Source organism: Panthera onca, chromosome A1 (genome assembly GCF_046562875.1).
Source record: "Panthera onca isolate mPanOnc1 chromosome A1, mPanOnc1 haplotype 2, whole genome shotgun sequence".
Lineage (NCBI taxonomy): Eukaryota > Metazoa > Chordata > Mammalia > Carnivora > Felidae > Panthera > Panthera onca.
The window spans coordinates 194,299,240-194,326,008 of NC_138339.1; the positions used below are offsets into that span (position 1 = coordinate 194,299,240).

Consider the following 26,769-nt stretch of genomic DNA (forward strand, 5'->3'; position numbering starts at 1 on the left):
GGCCAGTTTGATTAGTAGTCTGTAGGGTATATCTTCTACTCTGTCTGCTTATGAACTTTTCCAGAGTTAGTCCTGGCTTTCTTAGACTGTGTCTTCATGAAGAGACAGATTTGACCACTTTGAAGTACAGCTATGGGCTATCAGGATCTTAGGAAGCTGTGTTATAGTCTAGAACTCTGGTGTTAGATTGGCAAGTTTCATACTTTGGAGGTTTGTTTGTTTGTTTTTTCATTTGAGACATGATTGATGGTGTGGTGAGATGATCAGAAGAGAAACATGAAAACACTTTCTCCTTCCTATTTTTCTCTCTCTTTTGGTTGTTGCATTTGAATATAGTTGCCCTGCCACTCTTGTAGAACAGTTTTTAGAGGACAGTTGATAATCCTATCCTTTCTTCATAGGAATCCAACTAGGAAAATGATCTATTACAAAAGAACACTTCTAATGCTCTTTCTGCATTGGAGTATGGATTTATAATTATGTCCTCCTCTACTTGTGATTTTAATTGATTTGCATATACAAAAGGGTATATTAGTATTTTAATTTGGAATACACTGAGCTCTGCTTTTTACCCATGGTTTGATGCATTAGTTCAAAGCAAAAACTTTCAGAGAATATGATATGAAACTTAAAAATTAAAACCTCAAAACCTCTAATGCATTCCTTAGCACTTGGAATAGAATCCATGCATTCTACCATGGCTTCAGCTAGATTTTGTGGCAGATTTGGGGATTAGAAAGGGTCACCTCGTGGGCAGTTGCCTCTGCTCAGTTGCAGAAGGGTGGTGCGACAGACCGTGTAAAGAAAAGCATGCGTCTTCTTGGCTGGTATAGGGTAAAGGCATGGTAACAGGTACTGGGGCTTCCTTGACACCCCTTGGCTGGCCCACATACCACTCTGACAGTGCTGTAGATGCACTGGTCTTCCTGGCATTTCTTCCTTCCACACAAATTCCGCCCTGTGATTTCTTCCTGTGACTAACTTCAGTCTTCCCCATTAGGTGTCAGTTACATGACACTGAGCCAGCTCTGGTTCATCCTAACTAATGTTGCCCACATCTCGCACCCAGACAACCACGCTTTGCTACATTATGTGATGTTGTTGTTGTTTTAGCCCTTAGCAACATCAGAAATTATCTGATTTGTTTACTTAGTTTTGTTTTCTCCTCATTGCAATATGAAATCTTCTGAACAGGGGCTTTGTTCTTTCACTACTGGATATTTAGTGCTGAAAACAGCACCTGATGCTTTGAAAGAAATCAATTACTGTTTGTTAAATGAATGACGAAACAGAACCTTTACTCTCTCCAATTTGCTCTCATTCTGTGGTGGTAGAGAATGGAGTTTGTACATTCCTATTATTTATGCTGGCGGAAGGAGAAAAGGGTAGAATGAAAGGATCAGTTCTGAATGTGTGTTTATATCCACTATGGAAGTACCTAGTGTTACCTAGGACTATGAAAAAGGCTTTTAGCTCGAGGCTGCCAATCCCAGGCCAGGACTACATAAAATAAAAGAGAGGATGCCGTGACACTCTGTAAAGTTCTGGATATTTTCCATGTGCTCTTCCGGATCTACACCACATCCTTTGCCACTTGGCCCTGCGCTCTGGGAGCCAAATTTTTATGGACTGTCTTATTGGCCTCTCTTGCCCTCTGTCTTCTGGATGTGTTCAACCAATGGAAAGTGCCAGCTGGAGATCAGGAAGAGAGAGTGGGGTCAGGCATTTATTTCCTTTACTTCCTTCCTGCTGTCTTAATGAGGTGTGGCTTCATCCCCTCCTCCAAAGTCCACAATTCCTACAGGGTGATATCTTCCTATAGCTTCAGCTACTCTGCAGTTGCAGTAACTATTTCACCTCCTAGCCCTTTTAGGCCTCCCACCCCTTGCAGCCCCAGGGTGTGCCACAGTCTCCCTTATTGGGTGACTTCAACTCTGCTGATATTTTTTGCAAATACTCCCTAAATCATGTAACTCTCCTCGATTATAACATTTGAGTGGACTGCATTCTGTGCTGAGACCCTGATCGATACAGGTCCCTTCCTGGAGTCTCACAATTGGAGAAGATGTATTTAGGAGACTAGCACAAGAGCCTGGAAAGAAAATGTGCTTTTAGAGCTTAGTAGAAGCTAAAAGAGACAGGATGGCATCTGAGTCAAAAGTAGGTTTCTTAATTGTCCAAATCACAAAGGAGGAATCACTTTTAACACATAAATCTTATCTACTTTGAATTTTTTGCTAATGGGAAGGTAAAAATTCTACATTTGGAAATTTACTGGTGAATATTAGTGAATATTGATGCCTAACCTAGAAGACGACTGTTGATGTGCAAGAGAGACAGGATGACCAAATTGGTGGAGACCCTAGAAGAGGCAAGAAATGGTAGGAGCTTGATATGGGTCACAGCCCTAGGGGTGGTGAATCAACACCCTGCGGTGACTTCCCACTCTGCCAAGGGAAATCTCACTCCTCGGTGGGACTTCCAGACATTGCATTCAGACAGATTTATCTATTATCTCTCTCGCCAACCTCACCTGCAGTCTAGCTACATCTACAGTAACCTTCTCTTTGATCTTTCATTCACCAAACTCAGTCCTCTGGGAGTGTGTTTCTCATTCCTGAAGTCTCCACTTTAGTTTCCATTCCTCGGAGTGACTTTCACAGACAGCTCTAGCTGAAGCACACCCACACCCTATCGCTCTCTATCAGGCCACCTGATTTTATCTTCACTCTAGCATGTGTTTATTTCATTTACTTATTTCCTATTTCCAACTTTAAGTTCCTTGAGGAGAGACTCTCTTGGACCAGTTCAGTGCTGTCCAATAGAAATATAATGTGAGCCACACTGTGAGTTAAAATTTCTTATAACCATATTTTGAAAAGTTGAAAGAACTAAGGGAACTTAATTTTGACAATACATTTCATTATGTAAATGCAAAATGTTATTGCAACATATAGTCAACATACAAAACTTATTAACGAGATATTTTATAATTTTTAATACATGGTCTTTAAAATCTGGTGCATATTTTACACTTACAGCATGTGTCGGTCCAGACTAACCACATTTCAGGTGTTCATCAGTGACTCTTGTCGCAGGTAGTCACTCTTGTTTAGTGCAGCTGTACTTTCCTGGTGTTTTGCGAGCATCACTAGCTCATACAGGAGTGTCTGCCATTATAAGAGATCAGTAGGCATCCAATAATTGGCTCACCAACTGATAGAATTACGTTGCATTTAGGCATTTCAGTCCATAACAACATGGATTGGAGATTTCTACTTATTGGGGCCATGGTTTTTCCTGATTATAGAGGGAAAAGGTTGGACTAGATGACCCTCAATGTTCTTTCCAGTTTTAGCGTTATATATTTTTCTTTCCTTTTATTTTTCTTCACATATCTCAAACTTGCCTTTTCCCAACAAGTATAGTTCAGGCAAAAGTGGGATGCAGGGTCACATGCCTCTGAATCTTGTAACAGTATCATTTAACTGTGTCTGCCGCATGTACAAAGACAGTGCCTTTTCCAAAGGAAGTTCCAATGGATTTTTATTGCTACTGCATTAACTTATTACAAAGATATGTAGATACTTTTAGTGATGTATTTTTCTTTCTGATTTATTAGATATTTTCTAAATTTTGTTAATTTTAAGACAGCCTTTTGTTGTTGTTAATATGAGCTTATTTAAAATCTGATTACAATGTTAACATTTTCTTATGTTGACGTAGCCTATAATTCATGGTTATGCCTGTTCAGTATTCAGTATTATACCTATAATGTAAAATTTTGCTTATATCATTTTTTGAGTTTTATTCACTTGGGAAAATGTCAAACCATTTCCCTAAAAAGGACTTGAAAAATCACTCAAATCAGTGTTCCGAAGGCAGTTAGTGTTTTTTCTTTTTATCACTCTACTCTTTAATACCTTTTCCAGTTATTTTAAATTCTGATATGCCTGGTTGTCTTTCTTTTTATAAATGTCTATAAATGTTATTACCACCTTGTTTGAAAATGTGTAATTTCACAGACTGTGTCTATATGTGAGAAAAAGTGCTTCACCCGTTCACCAAGTTAAAAAACAGTGTTATTTTAGGCAATGGTAATACTGAATAACATTGTGCATGGAAGCCTGTCTCTTGCTCAGTTACTCCTCCCCCCCTTTCTTTAGAGCCACATGAATACTTTCCAACCTACACCTAGAAAACAGTCTGTGGTCGTTTTTACTTGGACAGTCTTGCTCCAAGGAATATTTGGACATTAGCATAAAGGTTGCACATGTTATACAAAGTGTAATTAAAGAAGCTTTGATCCCCAAATGTCAACTAGCTTGCTAAGTGTCATAACAAAGTGTCAAGCATCTGGTATACAGTTAATTTGTAGTCATTAACTCCATATTGTTGATGTGACAGTTTGTTAGCAAAGCAAGCTTGACAGTTGCATTTTGTTCTTGATTGACACCTACAGACCTCCCCACCCGTTTAGTTTACATTCCTGTTGAGGTTTCCTCAGGTTGCCTTTTTACTGCTTAATTTCCCCCAACTTATTAGTTGAAGTGCTGGTAAACTTTTAAAAACACATGCTATGTTAGTACTGAATTTCACGTTTCTCCTCTAAAGTGTTCTAAATTTGTAATAATGCTGGAAATAAAGAAGTACTTGCTGATCTTTATTCAGAATCTAAAGATTTGTTCAAGTAATGTGACAGCCCAAGCATTATACTGATGCATAATTATCACAAATAACATATTTATAATATGACAATTGCTATGGCAATTAATCTAGTCAGCACTAATTTCTTGTACAGTTCCATTAATTTTTCCACTTTTCAAAGGCTCAGAAAACAGATAACTGGATACTTCATCATATTCTTAATTGCATTGATTTAATCCAAAGAGTCCATTACAATCTAATTTCAGTCCTTTAATGTTTTAAAATTTTACTTGTATCGAATTATATGCAACTTGTTTGATGCCAAGTTTTTACCACTGTTATTAATAAAATCCCATTTAAAAATGTTTTGTAAGACACTTCATTCTTTACTCATATATTTTCTCATCATAGCAGTCCTTCATTCATATATGCAGGATATTACTTTAATGAATTATGTTTATGAAGAGTCAAATATATTTTTATAATATAATATAATATAATATAATATAATATAATATAATATAAACACATAGCATGTGTATGTGTGGATGTTAACAACTTCCACTTATTTTGTTTCTGTAGTTTGGAGTGGTTGTATAGCTAAGCAAAATGTGTAATTTATAAACTTGTACATAGTTGTGGCAGCAGTCAGAGGTTTCATTCACTAAAGGTCATTTTTTGAAACTGTGTATTTGGAAAAACTAGAGTTTCTAGACAAGCACAATGAAATTGACTGATGAGAAAGTTCTTATATTTATATTCAGTTCATCTAGTTTATTTTCTACTAGCAGATAAGGCCATAGTCAAATCACTTGTTGATAGGATGATAACCCATTTATTTCACCATTTGCATCAACTTTATCTTTGCCCTCAAATAATTATTGCAAGAATGCAACATCACAGTATAAGGAGTCCCTGCTCAGGGCTCAACGTCTGAATTCAAGCCTTTATTTTGTCGCCTAACCGGCCCTATAGATAGCTTCATTTACTTAGGCCTCATGACTTTTGATCTGTAAAATGAAATCACTGGGCTAGATAATCTCTTATGTTTCTTTTAACTCTAAAAATTATAAATTTGCATGTAATTTTACATTATGATTAGAAAAGAGCTATCCAATTAAATATATGTTGTTCCCTCCTAGAACTTGTGCTTTGAGTGGTGTGTATTTTACACTTCCTGAACATGCTGGCACATTCCTCATCTGTTAGATGGCTTGGGTGAGAACTAATCTCATGAAATCATATTGCAGTTTTGCTCTTAAACCTGGTGCGGTTGCTTTCCTTTCTCAGTTGTACTGACTTTAAGTCAGAGGAGGAGTGAATTCTCATTCAGAATGGAGAAAGGAAACCTTGTTAATGGAAAGATGAGAAGGTATCTGTGGATGGAGATGAAAACTTGGGTATGTATGTCAGGAAAATTATGGGACTTCAGCTTGAATGTGAGCTATTGGGTCTGACACACTTGGGTTGATCACTAGCGTGTTCACACGTTAAGACCTTTACGCAAATAACTCAACTCATAGGATCCTCTTCTTTATCCTAAGTGTAGAGTAATATCTCCCTTGCAGAATTTTGTGATATTAATGTTTATTTATTTTTGAGAGAGAGAGAGAGAGAGAGAGAGAGAGAGACAGAGTGTGAGCAGGAGAGGGTCACAGAGAGAGACAGAGGGAGACAAAGAATCTGAAGCAGGCTCCAGGCTCCGAACTATCAGCACAGAGCCCGATGTGGGGCTCGAACTCATGAACAGTGAGATCAGACCTGAGCCAAAGTTGGATGCTGAACCGACTGAGCCACCCAGGCGCCACCAGAATTTTGTGATATTAAATGTCATAGTGATTGTGGATAAAACCTCTGTTCCTTGGTAGGTGCTCTAGAAATGGTGGTCATGAGTACTAACTTAGTAAATTGAGATTACTTTTGAGTCTCTCCTTCTCTGTGAAAGAAAAATCATAAAATCCAGTACTTAGGACTGGCATACATAAAATGACTGAGCACAGTGCCTAGAACATAGTCGGCACTCAATATTCTTTAATGTATGAAATCTATTACCTTTGTTTGAAATTCTGAATATGTTTAAGGAACTGGGCATATTGGACAACATTTTAGTGTAAGTCAAGCGTAAAACCTTTACGAAGAAGTTCAATTTGGGCAGTAATGGTGTGGAAGAGTAGCTATGAGTTTTCACATCTAACGAAGTGGGCCTGGGGCAGATCAAGCAATTTGAAGCTGACTGTGCTATGATTTAGCATTTATGTGGAGTCATGATTTAAGCACCAAAGTGTGATTTCCTTGGGTAATAATCCAACGGCAGTTTAGGTGATGTAGATATCTGAATTCTAAATTTGGTCATGATGGAGAATAAGCATTTTCAAGCTGTCTCCCTTTTTTGTAGCATGATTTTAGCCTCCTGTTGTTAGGAAAAATCTTAAGCTAAGTGGCTTCGGATATATTTGAATGATTAGTATATAAAAATGTATAAAATGGACACTGATGGGACATACCTAGTAAATGTCTGAGTCAATTGGAAATGGACTTCAGGGAACTGTTACCTAATTTATTTTAATTTATGTATATGATGATACCATTTTGATGCCCCCTAACCACCATTGACCTGTCCTTAACTACTGATTATAGTACATAATTTTGGAATGAAGATAATGTCTTTAATCTAAACTCATCAAGATAAGAAGAACAAACTTCTTTTAAGGGTAGAAGTTGGTCAAATACAATCAAAGCAGCAGTAAGTTTTTAAAATTATTCTGTAGCTCTAGGATTTTTGAGACAAGTAATGTAACATCAGACAAGGAAATGTAACATCAGAATGTACTATTCTGATATATTCTGTAAGAGAGGTAAGTGGAGCCCAATGATCATGAACAGTTCAATTTATATCCTTATGACTTTGAAATACTCAGGGCGCCTGGGTGGCTCAGTCAGTTAAGGGTCCAACTTTGATCTCAGGTCATGGTCATGATCTCAGGCCAGGTCAAGATCTTGCAGTTTATGAGTTTGAGCCTGGCATCGGGCTCTGTGTTGACAGCTCAGAGCCTGGATAGAGCCTGCTTCAGATTCTGTGTCTTGCTCCTCTCTCTGCCCCTCCCCTGCTCCAGCTCTGTCTCTCTCTCAAAAATAAACATTAAAGAAAAAAGGCTTAGAAATACTCATTTTTTTATTACAGTACATATAAAATTGGAGCTCTCTGCCTAATATTTAAATATATATATCCCTTGAGTTTAATTCTTTGTGAAATCTATCAATAAATCATAAATCCAGAGTCAAAATAAAATATATGGAAGGCCCTGTGATCCTTGAAATGAGTACTGGGAGCACAATTTTAAATAGTTGTAGGCCAGCTTAGTTTGAGAGTCAGTTTTTGGAAGATGTCAAATACATAAAAGGAACAGAAATGTGTAAATTCATAGAGAATGAGGAAAGATACAGGGAAAAGCTATTCAGTTCATTGTTCTCTAACTTATAAACACTTAAACTTGTAATAAAAGATGTATTTTTAGATACCTTTTACCACCTTCCATGGAGACTTACAGTTTTTAAAAAATATTCTTAACAAATATTCACTTATCTGTTTTCACAGGAAGACTTTATTAACCTTATTACATGAAAGCGGGAAGTGAGGTTCAGGGGATTATGCCAAGGGATGTTTCCATTGACTTTATGCTACCCACTATTTGCAGCAATAAAGCAGGTAAAATGGGAAAGGGATACCATAAGGAGGGTACTTCTGGCTTGATAAGAACCAAGGCTAAGTACACTCAATGATTTTTCGGAGAGCTTCTCTTGGTTTCTTGGCATTTAGTTAGATACTCTCAAAGACGTCAGAGGTTCAGTAATTGAATGGTAAACTAGTGGTTGGTGCAGTTCTCTGAGAGAGCTTTATTTTCTGGTAGACTATACGTTGTAATGGAGAAATTAGATGGGTCCTATCTGGTATTTAGAAATCATGCTAACTTCAAGAAATTGTTTGTTTCGTAACAACTTGTTTTTTTCTATTCAGTGTGTAATATATAATAGACCTAAAATGTTTCTGTTATAGGCTTCTTTGGTTCAGTATCAATTATGCATTTATAATTACAAAAGCTATTATTAATTATGTTAATGTTTTACCTTGTGGTGATTTTGCCCAGATCTTGTTGGAGAGCTCTAATACAAGTCTAGTACAAGTCTGTCTCTAGAAAACACTTTATGTGTATGTATGTAATACAGTATAAACAAATTGATCATGTAAATTTTGATATTTTAATTTTAGTAGGACAGAATTATTTAGTAAGAAACTTCTTTTGGGGGAAATATAGTCAGATAACTTAGATAAGGATAGTTAGTGAGTCTAAACCCTATAAATATTCTTACAGATAGATATAAATGTAGATTCAACTATAGCTATAGATATATAGATTTTTCCCTGTCCTTATACACAGGAATAATTGGTGAGTTAGTATGGAGGAAGGTGAAATAGTTCTCTTATTTCCTTCAAATCAGTATCTATAAAATATTCACAGGATATTATTAAAAAGACACTTTGGTTCAGTACAGTGCTTCTCCATACTGATTTTCCTGTTGAACTGCGACATTGGTAATCTATACTAATGAGTACAAGAGTCATTGCAGATTATAGTATTTTGTGAATTAGCAAGTAAGCAAAACACACAAATTAAAGAATCAAGGGCATCATAAAATGTACTGCATCATAAAACCTACTTGTTCATTTATTTTGACAAGTGTAGTTTAATTTAAATTATTTATGGTACTTTGTACTCTACAAGTAACTGTAACGTAGTGAATTTTGTTAAAAATAATGAAGTTGAAGCTATATGAGCTTTTAGTTATGATTGTGCTAAAAGATTAGAGCCATCAATTTATCTTCCTTACCATTTCTACAGGCAAATTCATAGTATTTTTTCTTCCTATTCAGAAGAAAAAGAGTCACCTGAGTCCACTGTATATCTTGTCAATGCTTTTATAACTTATACCTTAATGAATTCTTTGGGAATGACGCTCTTTCATAAACATTCCATATTCAACAAAATTCCACCCAAATCCAGTGATTTGTGTCAGGTGCTCACTATTCTACTAAATTACATTATTCCTGTTAAGGCTTACACATTGGTAGTTACATATGATACAAATATTCCCTTGAATGGATTCTCCTTTAATTGCAAAGTGTATTGTGATAGAAGAACACTGATTTGGGCATTAGATAAACCTGAATGCAAATCTTGGTCTTTTCCGTGTCATTTATCCGTAGTCTCATCTGTAAAGGGAGGTATTCTTTCTAAATGACAGTGTTTTTGTGAATGTTAAATAACATAAGCAAAGTATTTAGTACAGTCCCTGGCATTTAATAGGCTTTCAGAAAGTGTTGGTTGTTATTATATTAACTATTGTTAACCTTTGCAAAATTGTGGAATTGGCAAAGTTGGGCTCCGAGTCAGCTTCCACTTTCAACACTTCTGTGTGTTATTTTTCTTTCAGTGATAGTGACTCTTGTGTCTTTACATCTTCACCCCGTTCCCCGCGTGCACACACGCACACACGTACACACTCTGTATTCTCTACCACAGCCTTCTTGAATACTGGAAGACTATTAAATTCTTACTACTGCCCCTTCAACCTATTTTTCAGAAGATTCTGAACCCAACGGGCTGAGCATTCCAGAAGTAGGTGGGTGAATCTGTATCTTTTTCCTCTTCAGCTTCTTTTAACGTTGGGATCTACGTTATTAGTTAATATTTGATTATAATGTCGCCTTATATTTTCTCTCCTTTCTGCTACAACTCTGTATTTATTTGTCCAATTAGTTTGGATGATGAAGAATTGTATCATTTGAGTATATATGTTTTGTTATAAAGCTGTTCTTAAGTAAGACTGTGTCCCATGTAGAAGGCAGTACATCTTTGTTTGCAAGGAATAGAAAATTAATGTTACTATATGTTGAGGGGTAATAACATTCATTTTTTTCCTCCTTACATTTTGAGTTGACTTTTTTCTTGAGTTTTATTTATTAGTTAGTGGCACCATTTTCAACTTTAAAAGTGCACTTGTTAATATTATGATTCTAAGTACACTTTTCAGGATAAAGGAATTTTTTTCCTTTTCACATATTTGTTTCTACTTGAGATGTGTTATTAATATCTCATCAGAAAAAGGTTTTGCTAGTCATAAAGTTATTTCTAGGAATATACATGACAAAACTTTATGAAAGCATAACAATCATCCATTTTAGTCCTCCTTTATGAAGACATTTCAAGCATATAAATGGTCTATGCTTTAAAGTATCCTTCAGAATTACAAATACGTTAAGGAATCTAATTTGTATGCACCAGTGTTCATTCCCGTGTTTGTGCTGGCTTTAAGTAGCCGCATAGCTTTTAATTGTGAGGTTTTAAGTTCTGCAATTAAAATTTACCCTTTTTACTAAGAGGGTTGAGTGATAGTTTTTGATTTACTTTAGACAGTTTAGACAAATTATATTTAAAAGAGCATAAAGATGCACAGAGCATTTCCTGATTCAGAGAAGGTCAAAGTGTCTTAGTCGCATTTTTTGAAAGTTTTACCTTGAATAACTAATGATTCCTCCTACTGTATTGACTAAACCTCGCTGAAGACATACAAGCAGGATGTCAAACTGCTCCAGAACATTGACTTCTTTGAAATCAGTGACCAAATGACCTTGACAGAACAGGGAACATGATATTTTATATCTTAAGATATTATATTAAAATCACCTCTATGAAGGATGCAGAATCAGATTACATTAGTGCCTCCAATGATGCTTATATTTCTTTTCTGATTACTTTTGTGTTTATAAAAATAATGAAAATTCTTTGCAAACTACTAGAAAATCTCTTTAGAGCTTTGGCCATATCAAAAGTGTAGTAGAAATTTTGCAGGCAGATGTTTAATTTGATCAAGGCAGACCATAAAATGGATAATTCTGGTCCATAATGAAAGTTGAGGTCACAGAAACAGGTTGTGGAATTGTGGAATAATAACAACAACAAATCTTTTGGAGACTTTTTAGAAGCGGCACATTAACAAGGGATTGCAAATTTGAAATAGAATTTAAATTAATTCCTGAAAAATCTGGAATCTGTGTAAAGCAGTGAGAAAAGCATATGGAAATGTAGATGTGGAAATGTAAGAGAAAGCAACTTGAGGTCTACTTGGCATAGCTTCATAGGTGGGCCCGTTGGTCCAAGGTTGGAGGTGATAGCAGAGATACGGTAATGGTCATATCATGAAAGGTCTATGTGTCAGTATATTAAGTAGGGGAGATGGTTGTGTGTTCAAACTATATAAATTACTCTCATAACATTATTTCATGGGGATGATATTACCACCAGGAAAATATTCAGGAGATAGTGGTGAAGCAATGTTAGAAATTATGAGAACCTTTTAGGCTTATATTACTCAGGCAGTGTCAGTTGAGACATAGAAAACATGACAGATCCAAGAAATATTTAAGATTTGAACTGAGAGATATTGCCAAATTATTTGGATGGAAACAAAAATTGGGGTGTGGATTAATTTCTTAAAAATACTTTTATTTGTTGATTTTTAGAAATGAATCACCAAATGTTGATATTAACATCCATGTAATCGTACGACCAAAGATAAAGTAGTAGATTCATATTTCCAAAAATATTTATAAATGAAGGGATTAATAGCTTAAAATAAAAACCGGAGTTAGTTTTTGGCTTTAAGACAGAATAAAAATTTACTTTGACCAGTCTTAAAGCCACACACTTCTGTTTTCTCTGTGAGTTTGTAAAGATTTATGAAGCTACCCGATTGTTAATGGCAAATAACAGCTGCTATTTTTACATATTCAGGGATTTTTTTTCTTTTTTGCAATCTGTGATAAATACTGGCAGAGCATTATAAAATGACAGGGGTGCAGAAAGCGCAAATGAACTGGGAAAAATGAGGATCCAATATTTATTCTAATCTCACTGAAACTACAGTTTTGAACTATAAATACAGTAGCAAATAAACTTATTGGCATGTTTCTGTGTTGTTGTTTTTGGATATAAAGCTCCCGTTTTAATAGACAATTGCTAATTTAGCATAAATATAATGTGTGAGTGTATTATGTATGCCATTATAAGGGAAATGATTTACTTGTTCATTCTGTTCTGTAAAAGCAGGGACTGCCTTAGGCAAAACTGCAAAGCCAGAAGTTCCCCTCTCGTGCCCTCCTACAACTCATTCTGGGAACCCAACTCTGCCCTGGAGTTGTCACACTGCCACTATCTACTTCTCCCCCTCCCTGGGTGCCCAGGATGGCGTTCTCTCCATATTTCTTATACTAGAATGTAAATTCATGTCTACTTGATGATTTTTAGATTCATAATCAATTGATGAAAGAAAGTAACTCGTTGTGGTATGTTGAAAAAAATGTCATGACATTTTGGAAGGACTCCATCTTTTTGTATCGAATAAAAATAAACTGCTCTCTGTGGAGATTTTAGGTTCAGTAGAGGAAGATGTTGATATCATCATAGGTTAGAAAAGGAAATATTTGGAGGCAAGCAGACCAAGAGTAGTTAACGATATTGTGAGATAATGGTGAGTTTTGAGAGATCTGATCAGGCAATTCTTCACAATATGTAATAGTGCTTAGATTTAAATAATTTTATTTTGATTAGAATGACATTAACAAGTACTGATATATAATAATAGGTAATGCCGAGGTTTTTGTACTTACGTCTTTGTTCTTGGGGTAATTATCAATGGCTGACTGCTTATAAGGCAAAAACATTAAAAAGAATAGTATAAAATTTTTCCTAGTTAAAAATAATGGAAAAGAATTAAATTGTCAAACTATATTCTCTTAGACTCTAAGTGAATTTTGTGACAAGTAAGTTCTATTATCCCAGTGTGTAACATCAATGCCACAGATCAAAAGGAAACTTTGTAATTCAGTGCTATGATTCTAGAATGTCTCATGAAAACTACTGAGTCTCAGCAAAATACTTTGACCTTTATGGCTAAACACCTGGTCAATTTTAAATAATCTAGGATGACATTTCTTGGAATAGACTCAAAATTCTAATAAATGGAAGAATTGGAAAATATATCTCTTTTAAAAATCCTTGATCATCCTTTGATGACAAGTCTCACAAAGAAAAGAGTATAAAAATTAGAAAGTATTCAAATGGATTTTATTATCACATTTCTTTGGCTGAGCAAATATAAGAACTGTGCATTTTCAACCACTGTAAAAAGAAACAAAAATCTCTCACTAAAAATTACCAAAATAGCCATCTAATTTAAAAAAAAAAAAAAAAAAAAAAGCCTTTTCAGGAGACTCTAACAGTAAACCAGAATATTCAGTACATTTTAGTTCTGTATTTCTGACATTTACAAGGACGACAGACAAAGCAGAAATAAAATGTTATGTGTTTCTTCAAAAAACAAACCACAGCTGGTGGGTTTAATTTTATTCCTATCAGCCGTGACAGCAGCCTTTTTAAATATTGAAAGTGTGAGTTAAAGCTTCTGCAAAACAGTTGCCATATAAATTTCCTTAACCACTATTAATTATATATGAAGTAACAGAAAATTGTCCTGGTCTGTTTGGGGCAGTTATTAAAGTAAGAGAGAGAGAGCAAATGTTGGGTGCTCTCAGTTTACCAAAACCTCCCAGAGAAGACAGCTGAGTGTATATATCAGCCTGTCTTCCAAACTGTTGGAAAAGTAGTGTTCAAGATTCCCTCCTTGTTTCCTGTTCTTGTGATACTTTGTTGATAATTATATGTAAATTCTAATTGAACTCCTGTTGAGTCTCTACAAAGGTGCTGTCTGATAGGACTTTTTCTGATGATGAAAATATTCTATGCCTGCACTATTTAGTTCAGTAGCCACTGGTCATATGTGGCTATTATCACTTGAAACATGACATGTGCAATGGAGGAACTGAACTTTTTTAGTGTATTTAATTTTAAATACTTTTAATTGAGACAGACACATGTAGCTACTGACTATTGTATTGCTCAGTGAAGCTCCATAGCATAGGAAGTACATTACTGTGTTCCAGAGAAGATAAAATAAACAAACCGATAAACAAAAAAAGACTTCCCGTGTGGTAGGAAAAATAAGAAATAAATGTATATGTAAATAATTAGGTATAATGCAAGCCAGAATATTATAAGTAGTTATACTAAGAAAACCAAAACAAGATATTGGAGGAAAAAAGTAGGGAGACACAAATTCTAGTGTGATGGAGAATGATGGAGGTTTATGAAAAGATGGACATTTGTGATGGAGGTTCATGAAATTAGTAGAAATTTAAAAAATATATACATTAAAAAAATTTTTTTTTATGTTTGTTTTTGAGAAAGACAGAGCATGAGCAGGGGAGGGGTAGAGAGAGTGAGAGAGAGGAAGACACAGAATCTGAAACAGGCTCCAAGCTCCGAGCTGTCAGCACAGAGCCTGACATGGGGCTTCAACTCAGAACCACAAGATCATGACCTAGGCCGAAGTCAGACACTTAACCAACTCAGCCACTCAGGCACCCCTAAAATCTATTTTTTTTAATGTTTATTTATTTTTGAAAGAAAGAGAGAGAGAGACAGAGCACAAGCAGGGGAGGAACAGAGAGAGAGGGAGACATAGTATCCGAAGCAGGCTCCAGGCTCTGAGCTGTCAGCACAGAGCCTGATGCAGGGCTCAAACCCATGAACCGCGAGATCATGACCTGAGCCAAAGTCGGATGCTTAACCGACTGAGCCACCCAGGCGCCCCAAAATTAGTAGAAATTTAGACAAGCTTTGGGTAGTACTTTGAGTTGGAGTTAATTTTCAATGGCATTCCAGATGGAAGGAACTTTGTGAGCCAAGTCAGGGTTTTGGAAAATAGAGGGCATATCATGTGGATACTGAGTGATAAGATTTAGCTAGAGTGTCAAGAAAGAACCTTGAATATTGGCTAAGGCCATCACATCAAGAGCCTTTATAGGATGGGCAAAGAAGTCTTATTTTGTTGACAGAAGGGCATCTTTAAAGAGGTATGGAGGCCAATGGGAGGTTATAAAATAGCTCAGGTGAGAGGTGTGAGGCCAGAATTAGAGGGGTGGCAGTGGTAAAAGAATGAAAGTAGGAGGGGAAAAATGGCAGTGTAGAAGGATCCTGAATTCACAGACACACTGAATATACAGCTGCCTATGTATATTGATCAGTTCCCTCTGAGAAAGACCTGGAAACTCACTCAACAGCTCTTCTGCAACAAAGGATAAAATGGCAGCATAAAAATGGGTAGGAGAGGTGCAATGTGATCACGCCAGCACCTCCACCTGCAGCACAGCAACTCACAATTGGGAGAGATCTTGCAAAGCAGGAACTGCTCTCTGAGGAGTGAGGGGTTTGAATCCCATAGCAGGCATACAACCCTTGGGACCTGCACAGAGAAGTGAGCCCCCAGAATATCTAGCTTTGATAAACAACAGGGCTTATGTTCAGAGATTCAAAGAGCTATAGGGAACTGATACTGCTCTTAAAGGGCTCGCATGAAGAGTCACTCACCCCCGGGCTCACCATGACAGCAGCAGTTTGAAAAGTGCCTAGACTATTTGTGAAGGAGATTCATTTGCTGATATGGAAGATGGGCAGGAGCCTGATGGAACTCCCAGATGGAGGTGCTGGTGGACACCACTTTTGCACTCTCCCTCTACCTTGCTAGTATAAGGAGGCACACACAGTTCCTACAGTCTCCAGCAAACCTGCTAAAGCGGGTGGGCATTCACGATCCCTGCTCTCCCCTGATGCCCTGTTAAAGCTGGAAGGCGTGTCCTGCCCCTGCATTCTCCAGCTGCCTTGCTAAAGCTGGGGATGCACACAGACCACACAGGGACTCCCCTTGATTGCCTGGCACTGTGGTCAGGGGAGAGCTTGCATTTCTGAATCCTGTGGGACTGTAACAGTCAGAGAAACAGTTTTCAGCCTGCTACTGCTCCCACCTCCCCGCAACGCCCCCGGCCAGTAGATTGGAACACACACCCAATCTTCCTGTGAAAAAAGTCTATTTACCTGTCCTGGAGCTTCAGCCTGAAGGCAGGCTCAAGTTTGCCACAAATCTAGAGGCTACAGAGGTGAGCCTAGGGAATGTAGGCCAGGGAATACCACCTTTGTGCTCTCCCCTGGCCTCACTACAGCTTACTGGTATCTCCCAGAAAGGAGTTTATGTACTCATCTGGAGCCCTGATTTTTACAACTGTTGTCACGGGGGCACTTCCAGATCAACTGGCTTGGAGGCCAGCAGGCTCTACAACCATGGTCCCACAGGACTGTATATACTTCCATAATTTAAAGAGCTGTGGCCTAAGGGTCTGGCTCCCAATCAGCATGAAACTAGGCTGAGATCCTTCCCTCTGGAATACTGAGAGGGAATACTGTGCCTCTCGGCACAACCTCAACAACCAGGACCTATCAAGAGTAAATCCGGCTGCTTAGACAACACAAAGATTCAAGAGATGACCAAGAGCTAGGGCATGGTTGAACAACAAGTCCGCTCATTTTAGAATGTGAGAAGTAACACCTAACACATAGAAACAAATACAGAGAGTCAAGCAAAATCAGGAAATAGAGGAATATGTTCCAAATGAAAGAACATGACAAAACCTCAGGGAAAAAAAAACCTTAATGAAACAGACATACCAGATAAAAGAGTTTAGTGCCATGGTCATAAAGATGCTCACCAATCTTGGGAGAAGAATGGATGAGCACAGTGAGAATTTCAACAAAGAGACAGAAAATATAAGAAAGTACAAGACAGAAGTCATGGAGCTGGGGAAAAAAAAACAAAACTGAAATGAAAACCACACCAGAGGGGTAGAGGAAACAGATGAAGCAATGAGTCAGGAGACAGGGCAGTGGATCTCACTCAAAAAAAAAAAAAAAAAAAAAAAAAAAAAAATATATATATATATATATATATATATATAAATATATTCCATATATTCCATATATATATGGATATATAATATATATATATATGAATTTAAAAAAATGAAGATAGCCTGTAGAAGGGACCTGTAGAATAGTAACAAGAGAACTAACATTTGCATTATAGGGGTTTGGGAAGGAGAAGGGAGAGAGAAAGGGGCAGAAACTTATTTTAATAAATAATGGCTGAAAGCTTTCCTAACCTGGAGAAGGAAACAGACATCCAGATCCAGGACACCCAGAGAGTTCCAAAAGTGATACCCTTAAAGAGATCCACACAAACATATTGTAATTAAAATATCAAAAGTTAAAGCCAAAGATAATCTTAAAAGTAGCAAGAGAAATACAACTTGTTGTGTACAAGGGAACCCTCATAGGACTATGTACAGATTTTTCAGCAGAAACTTTGTAGGCCAGAGGAAGTGGCAAGATACATTCAAGTCCTGAAAGGAAAAATAATGTCAACCAAGAATATACTTTCTGCCAAGTTTATCATTCATAATTGAAGGAGAGATAAAGAATTTTCCAGGCAAATGGAAGTCGAAGGAGTTCACCACAAGTAAATCAGCCTTAGAATAAACGTGAAAGCGACTTCTTTTAGCTGAAAAAAAAGGCACTGATTATGTGGAGATTTATGCTATTGAACAACCAATAGGTCAACAAAGGAATCAAGGGAAAATTAAAAAAAAATGCTTTGACACAAATGAAAATGGAAATACAACATACCAAAATCTACGGGATGCAGCAAAATCAGAGCAAAGATGAAAGTTCATAGTGAAACATGCCTACTTCAAGAAACAAGAAAAATCTCAAATAAACAATCCAACTTTATACAAACAAGGACATACACTCTTGCCATTTTTATTTAACATAATATTGGAAGTCTTTTTAGTCGTAGCATTCAGATAAGAAAAAAAAAGAGGCATCCAAATTGGAAAGGAAGAAGTAAAACTGTCACTATATATGATTTCATATATAGAAAACTCTAGAGACTACCTCTCACATGATTAGAGCTAATCAATAAATTCAGTAAAGTTGCAGGGTACAAAATCAGGGTACAAAAGTCTGTTACATTTCTGTACACTAACAACAAACTATCAGAAAGAGAAATTAAGAAAAGGTCATTTACAATCATATCGAAAAGAATAAAGTACTTAGGAATAAATTTTACTCAAAAGGTGAAAGATCTATACACTGTAAAGTATAAGAAATTAAAGACACAAATAAATGGAAAGATGTATCATGGATTAAAAGAATTAATACTGTTTAAATGTTCATACTACCGAAACAACCTACATACTCAGCACAATCCCTATCAAAATTCCAGTGTCATAGTTCACAGAAATAGAAGAAACAGTTTTAAAATGTGTGCAGAATTACAGAAGACCCCAAGTAGCCAAAGCAGTCTTGAGAAAGAGAAACAAAGCTGGAGGCATGACATGACCAGATTTCAAACTGTACTACAAAGCTATAGTAATCAAAATAGTGTGGTATTGGCATTAAAACTGACACATAGATTAATGGAACAGAATAGAAAGCCCAGTAATAAGACCACGTATGTATGGTCACTTAATTTATGACAGAGGAGGCAAGAATATACAATGGAGAAAGTGCAATCTATTCAATAAATGGTGTGGGGAAAACCGGACAGTCATATGCAAAAGAATGAAACTGGCCTGCTACCTTACACTAGGCACGAAAATTAACTCAAACTGGGTTAAAAAATTATATGTAAGACTTGAAACCATAAAATTCCTAGAAGAAAACAGAGGTGATGAGCTCCTCGACATTGGTCTTGGCAATGTTTTTTTGGGCCTGACTCTAAAAGGAAAGGCAACAAAAGAAAGAAACAAATGGGACCACACAACGCTAAAAAGCTTCTGCATAGCAAAGGAAACCATCAACAAAATTACAAGATGATTTCCTGAATGGGAGAAAATATTTTCAAACCATATATCTGATAAGAGGTTAATATCTAAAATATATAAAGAACTCGGGGCACCTGTGTGGCTCATTTGGTTAAGCAGCTGACTCTTTGTTTCACCTCAGGTCATGATCTCAGATTCAGATCAGGTCATGCCCACAGTTTGTGGGTCTGAGCCCCATATCGGATTCTGTGCTGGCAATGCAGAGCTTGCTTGGAATTCTCTCTCTCTCTCTCTCTCTCTCTCTCTCTCTCTCTCTCCCTCTCCCTGTCTCTGCACTTCCCCTGTTCTCTCTCTTTCAAAATAAATAAATAAAAATTTAATAAATAAATGTATACATACATTTATACATACATACATATGTACATACAATAAAATATATAAAGAGTTCATACAGCTCAATAACCAAGAACCCAAATGATTCCATTAAAAAGTGGGCAGAAGAACTCAATAGACATTTTTCCAAAGAAGACATACAGATGGCCTCCAGGTACGTGAAAAGATCCTCAACATCACTAATCATCAGGGAAAGGCAAATCAAAACCATAGTAAGATACCTCTTCATAGCAATTAGATGACTACTATCAAAAAGACAAAAAATAACAAGTATTAGCAAGGATGTGGGGAAGAGTGGACACTCATGCACTATTGTGAAGGGTGCAAACTGGTGCAGCCACTATGGAAAACAGTATGGAGGTTCCTCAAAAAAATAATAATAGAATTCCATATCATCCAGGAGTTCCATTACTAGGTAATTTATCAGAAGAAATCAAAAACACTAATTTGAAACAGTATATGCACCCTTATGTTTATTGCAGCATTATTTACAATAGCCAAGATATGAAAGCAACCTAAATTTCCATCAGTGGATGGATGGATAGAAAAGATATGGTGTGTGTGTGTGTGTGTGTGTGTGTGTGTATGTGTGTGTGCGTGTGTGCGTGTGTGTAATGAAATATTACTCAGCCATAAAAAAGAATGGAATCTTGACATTTGCAACAATACAGATTGACCTTGAGGGACTTATGATAAGTGAAAGAAATCAAACAGAGAAGCAAATACCACATGATTTCACTTATATGTGGAATCTTAAAAACAAACCAAGCCAAACAAAACAACACTTATAGATACAGAGAACAGAAAGGTGGTTGCTTGAAGTGGTTGCTTGGGGGATGGGCAAGATAGGGGAAGAGGACCAAGTGGAAGAGACTTCCAATTACATAATAAACTAGGCATGGCGATATAATATATAGCATGATGACTATAGTCAGTAATATTGTAGTACAAACTTGAAAGCTGCCAAGAGAGTACATCCTAAAATTTCTCAACACAGGAAAAAACTTTTTTTTTTTTTGTAACTTTGTATGCTGATGGATAGTAAGTAGACTTATTATGGTGATCATTTCCCAGTATAGAAATATTAAATTATTGTGTCGTACATTTGAACTCATATAATGTATGCCAGTTATACCTCAATTTATAAAAAAGAAGAATCTCCACTTCCTCTGCTGTCAGTCCTTCCATGACTTCATTTGCTCTTAGATTAAAGTTTGAAATCTTTAAAATGAGAAAAAAAATAAAAGATAAAGAACAAAGGTGAAGGGCATAAATTTCTTGAGTGCATTCTACTATATCTGCTCATGGAGGCATATTTCTTTAAAATGGGAATGTGAAAGTCAGTGTGTTCCTCCTGTGCATACTCTGGCCTTCTCAGCTAAGTACCTAATTGCTTACATAGCTATTGCTTGTAAAGTGCCCTGTTCTAGGCATAGACAGGTGAAAGTGTCTAAGAATACAGCAGGATCCAACAGTTTAGGCTGTTTAAAGAAAGGGTGTGGAGATGTGAGCACTGCTTTTCACTATTGGATTACACTATTAGCTAGTAAATGGATGGGAGGAATAAACAAGAAATACAAACTTTCTGTTTCTTTGTGAGCTGATTTAAACTTGATTCCATCTTTATCAGTGGTGGAAGGACTTTAAAGCTATGTCCATGAAACAAATGTCTAGTGGGTTTGATGATTTCTTTTGTTATGATTTACTTTTGAATGAGAATTTTAAAAATAGTTCAAGTAGAAACTTCAAGGTACAATGTAAGTTGTATATGTAAGGAACCATTTACCCTTAGGGATGGTAGTTACAATTTTTAAACTTGGGAAATTTGCATATATGGTCTTGGGCAAATGCATAAAACTGGCATAAAGATTTGGTGTATAAGATGTATTTCAGCTTAAGCTTTATGAATATAAATTTCAAATGTTCAAATAAACAAATTAAAACACCAGTTCTTTAGTAACTATTCTAGTTAAAAGAAAACTGTAAAAGTATAGATGAACACTCGTACTTGTGAATTTTATCAAACTGTTAGGGAGGGTATTTGTTAAGATCTGGTTGTGTAATGAAATTGCTAAACAGGATGTTAAAGCACTACCAGAAATCTTACAAATATTCAGCATATCAGAACTTGTACAAATGTTCAACTCAAAGTTTGGGCTCATTCAAAAATACTTTCTGATATTAAACTGTGTTTCCCTCCCCCCCATAAATACTTCTCATGTATGTGCCTAAGTTTAAGGGGAGATTTCAAAATAGTTATGTAAAGATTTATCCTTACATGTGTTCAAACACTTTGAAATTTTATGTGCAAAGTCGTTATCACAAACATTTTACGTATAATAAGAAAAGTTCATTTTTCATGTATCCTGGATAAATGTAGGAGGTAGAAGGACTTTGTTTTTGCCAACTGTTTGCTTGAACACACAATTAAGTCACTATAATGCTTCTTTGAATATTAAAAAATTTTGCTTCATGTGTTTCTTGGCTTGCAAATGTGTGTGTGAGTTTTAAGCATCTATAAAGACTGTAGTACTTTTACATTTTGAGTGTGTGTTTCTCATACTTTGAAAACAATGATACAGTTTTTAGTTCTAATAATTTTTGTTTTCATTATTTATAAAAGATTGCAGCCCTTTACTTATTAAATTTTTTGTTTTAATTTAAAAACTTCCCTTCACTAAAATTTTACATATTTGTTAGTTTGTGTTAATATAAAGAATAAAATCTGCTTCTTTCTTTTCTCTGGGTAGGAGATTTGCACATACATGTGACTTTTCTGGTTGCCCTCTGTTCTTGCCAGCTTTAATCTTAAAGCTGAAAATTTTTCTAACTCTTTGTCTTTCCTGCAGTAATTTAATTCCACCAGAACAGATTAAGTATGCCTTATTTATATTTGCATATAAATTAATAATGATTCCAACAATTATTAAACATATACTAGGGGAAAAAAAGAGACATTAAATGAATTCACAGATCCAGTAGGCCACTGCTTGTAACTCAGATACTGATAGCTCTATTCCTCTCAAGTTCTTTTTCTTCTCATGTGCCTAGCTACATTTAAATCCATCCTGGAATATAAGAAAAATAAAAGATGGTGAATATTTGCTAAAAAAGCAGACAATCTGAAAGGATTAAAATGCTTTAATCAGACAGAAAAAAAAGGCTTTGGCCACTTGATTAGGGCTGATTTCCACCATCTGCTTATACTTACTGAGGATCTAGCCCTGACTGAACACTAATTTGTGCACTTCCTAGAAATTGAAATCTCTCAGCAAGCAAATTAACAAGAGCAGGGATTCAGCAATAATGGAGCTCCTAGGCTTTTGTTTCCCTCTGACAGATGGACAGGGTGTGCTCAAATTGAATTCAGCTTTAATTGCATTGTGCCATTTAAAATTTTATCTGCTCCACAGATTTTGTTTACAGGTTTCAGGATTCCAAACCTTTGGAAGTTTTTTTTTTTTTTAGTGCCGGGCGAGATAAAGAACATTGTAATTCTGTGTGACTGGGAGGTGTTCATTACAACTCCTTGCCCTGAAGGGTGGCATGTTAAGAAAAGGAATTATGTTTTTTAAAGTTTGGGGCAAATGGGAAACAATGCAAACTTTGCATATGTTCAAATATTGGCAGCTCATAAATAAACATAATCAGAGATGCTCTGTATTTCATATCTAAATAAGAAAGTTATTTGCCTTGTCTCAATTAAAGCATTTCAAACTTTGCCTGTTATCAACTTATCACTTGTAACTGCACACTCCTGAATTCTAGAGATAAACTTTTTTTTTTTTGTAAATGAATCATGATCTCTTAAAATTACTTTTAGTTTCTGCTTGATTGACTGTCCTCAGATAGAACTGACTTATATGAACTGTTCTTTTGAGCAGAGGTATAAAATACTAAATCATTTAGGCATGTCCTAAACATTCCTGTGAATCTAACGCTGAAGATGCATTTGTTACAAAATTGCTTGTCAATCTACCAGCATTTCCTCATAAATCTATGGCTTAGTAGGTACTAAACTCTGACATTTCTGGTAGCAAACAGAGATCCTGAAAGCTTGAATATACCATCATAAGATTTGATTTGCACCCTATTTATGTGAAGATTGAAGACTTTCAGCTACTGAGCACCTTGGCAGCAATGACGGAATTTGTTTTACGTAAGGCTGATAGTTCAGACTAAGGAAGTTGGGGGAAGAAAGGCTGCATGGGGAAAACGAGGAGGGATTCTTCAACGTCTGGAAAATGCTGCTGTTTGCTTACGCATAAGTTACATGTGTATAACATGTACTGGAAAACTTCCTTAAACATACCTGCTTTAAAATTGGGTCTCTATATGCTTTATATTTTTTGTCCATCATTTTCTTCCATTTAAGACGAAATTGTAAATGGGATATTACTGATGTGCAATGTCTTCTTGAATATGGCATGGTATATACATTTGTTCATTATTGCAAGGATCTCTTTTTCGAAGGGACTTCTGAAATTATTAGTAATTACAAGGACCAAAGAGCAATATCTGAGGATTTCAAACTGGCCGCTAAACTGTATTGAAATAACATGTACATTTTTGGAGGGAGCAATTTCATTCTAGAAAACATTTTATGAGAATGGGACACCTGAATATTTTTCAGAGCTATCAGCTAAATGAAGATTTTGAATCCTGGTTACGTAATCAAGTGTAGGTGTTGTAGAGAACATCTTAGTTTTATGAAGTTTGGGAAAATCTCTCTCGCAAATTCTTTACTTGCTTTCTTAATAGATAGTGGTGAAAAAAGTTATCTGTTGTAAAAGAGCAAATGGTAAAATCACTAAACAGATAGCTTTAAAATCTAGAAGGGACTGAATTCTAAAATTTTTAGCTTTCTGTGTTTTTTAAACAGAGCTTCACTGATACCAATAAAGAAAGCTGATCTATAAAATATGTCCACTCCTTATTATCATTTCCCCTTGTTCTTTTCATGCTGTGTTGATTTTATTCTTTTTAGCACTCCAGCCCTGTCAGATTTCTCAGATTTCTATTCCTCTTTGCTTCCTTGCTGCCACTGGAAGCACCTGTGCTGTATTTTTGGGTTTCTTTTCCTCACACATTAGCATAGAAAAGATTGGATCTGTATGTGATTGTATCATCTGAGAGCTGAATTGAACCTTAGAGATAATCTAGCCTAACATACTCATTTACAGATGGATAAACTGAGACTAAGAGATAGTGCAACTCGCTCAAAGGTATCCCATGGCTTACTGGAGGAAGGCCAGAGTTAAGACCCAGGTCTCATGAATCCCTTGTCAGCGAAGTTTCTGGAAACACCAAAGAGTTCCTGACTCTGACTTCCCCCGACCTCAGAAAGTATTAGTGAAGTATTCGCTGTAAATATAAAGAGAAAAATACCCGCAAACCGAACACTAAGAAAAAAAGAATAGAATATACACACATATAAAACACGCATAATCAAGATTTTTCCCATCAGAGCATTCAGAAATAATGATTTCCCATTGCCAGTTCTCATAATGCCTGCTGCATTTATAACTTGTACCAGTATTTTCCCTTTTGGCCTTTCCAGCATATATTCTCTACCTGGAGTACACGCATGTATGTATGTGCAGATTCATAAGCTTCGAATTTTGGCAGTTTTTAAAACCACATGGCCGGATTGGAGCCACTTTTACTTAATTGGGAATTCCATTATAGAGGTGCCAGTCAGGGTGCCGAATAACCTCGTGTTCTGTTCTTGCCAACACCGTGGCTGAAGGCGGGTATGTGATATCTGTCTCGAGTTTATAGTCTGGTACAATAATGTCATTGCCCCATGTGGCAAATGGTGTGAGCTATTGTAAAACTGTTTGTCTATGTGATTAAGACATTGCTGCAGTGTGCAGCACCAGCCAATTACTTTTTTAATTTAATTATAGCAGAAAAAAGAGAATAGCATAATAGAAATTCTTGTCATAGGGAATATGTAAAATGTAAATTGAAGAGCCATGAAAATTTCATGCATTGGCAGCCTGATTTGTTTTTATTTTCAACTTGTTATAAAGGCTGCGTTTATTCAATGCCATAAAATAAGACATAGCAGCATTTAGTAATTACTTAGTTCTACATCAAAATAATTATATACAGTATGCACTTGTGATCCCCTCTGCTATATACGAATGTAAAAATAAACACTTCGGGGCCTGTATCAGTTTTTACTTTTAGACAGTGTAAATAAAGCTGAATCTTCAACTTTCAAATTAAAACTGATAACCTTGGGCATTCAAGGCTTTTATAAAGGAAGGGGGAAAACTTTAGCTTGCCTCAAAACAGGTTGTGTCTCTGGAATGCTTCTGGGACTAAAGAGATCAATTAAGTGTGTATAAACAAACAGTTGGAAAAAAGCTACTAAAACAACAGAGGAGAGAGCTCTCTATTGGGCTCTAGGGGCCTGGGGGAGCGAAGTTTCATTAACTGGATCTGAAGTCCTATGGCCTTCTATAAACAGGCATTAATTAAAGAATGTAAAAAATAAAGTTTCAGACCTTGCAATATGTTAATGATCATATGATTCAGGGCCCGGGAAGGAGAAGAGCAGCAGAGGTCATAAAATAAGCATGAAGCATTTAATATGAGTGCTTGGCAGGGATTTCTGCAAATTAGTTGGTTATTTGCTGGTCCAAAGCAAATTAAGGTGATTTTGCTTCACTTGCTAATTTTTTATGTGCATGCTTGGCAAAATGTTTTTCACAAATGGATGAAGGTTATTGTTAATGGCATAATGAGAAATATTAACATATTTAAATAAACCCGAAAATTCTGACACACAACACAAGCATGCAGTTTTTATTTAACACAGACATTGATATTCTATTAGGTGCTGAAGAAGATTTTAGACAAAGTCATCGAAAACACTCAAGTTATAATGT

General features: G+C 36.1%; 1 protein-coding gene and 1 long non-coding RNA gene across 3 annotated transcripts in view; both read left to right on the forward strand.

Moving 5' to 3' along the window:
- DACH1 (dachshund family transcription factor 1) overlaps positions 1-26,769 on the forward strand; it is a 438,758-nt gene that overhangs the window by 55,090 nt on the left and 356,899 nt on the right. The window lies entirely within an intron of this gene.
- LOC132681990 (uncharacterized) lies at positions 11,426-17,353 on the forward strand. The gene is made up of 2 exons (XR_009611375.2): positions 11,426-14,947; positions 15,021-17,353. It is a non-coding gene; the product is annotated as an uncharacterized LOC132681990 (long non-coding RNA).